At 45.0% G+C, this 218-nt stretch overlaps 2 long non-coding RNA genes across 2 annotated transcripts in view; both read right to left on the minus strand.

The window, feature by feature from the left end:
- LOC116687098 (uncharacterized) overlaps positions 1 to 133 on the minus strand; it is a 1,515-nt gene extending 1,382 nt beyond the window's left edge. The window contains exon 1 of the long non-coding RNA XR_004331462.1: positions 1 to 133. This exon is cut by the window's left edge and continues 46 nt beyond it. This is a non-coding gene — a long non-coding RNA (uncharacterized LOC116687098).
- Positions 1 to 218, minus strand: part of LOC116687096 (uncharacterized) — a 5,369-nt gene that overhangs the window by 4,037 nt on the left and 1,114 nt on the right. The window lies entirely within an intron of this gene.

Raw genomic sequence — 218 nt, forward strand, 5'->3', positions numbered from 1 at the left:
TATGTAGCGTTAACTTTAACGTTAAACGTTACAAAACAAGAACAGGACAGCACTGCGCAAAGCTGCTGAATGTCTATTTTATTTCACAGGATAGTGAATGCATGTGGAAGGCTTAACCCGCGCTCCTCTCCCTCTGATTGGCTAGTAACCTACTTGTTGCCTTTCGTTGGTTGGATTCTGAGGCAAGATGTGTGGGTTCGGTTAGCCTAGGCCAATCA

Source organism: Etheostoma spectabile, chromosome 3, assembly GCF_008692095.1.
Source record: "Etheostoma spectabile isolate EspeVRDwgs_2016 chromosome 3, UIUC_Espe_1.0, whole genome shotgun sequence".
Classification (NCBI taxonomy): Eukaryota; Metazoa; Chordata; class Actinopteri; order Perciformes; family Percidae; genus Etheostoma; species Etheostoma spectabile.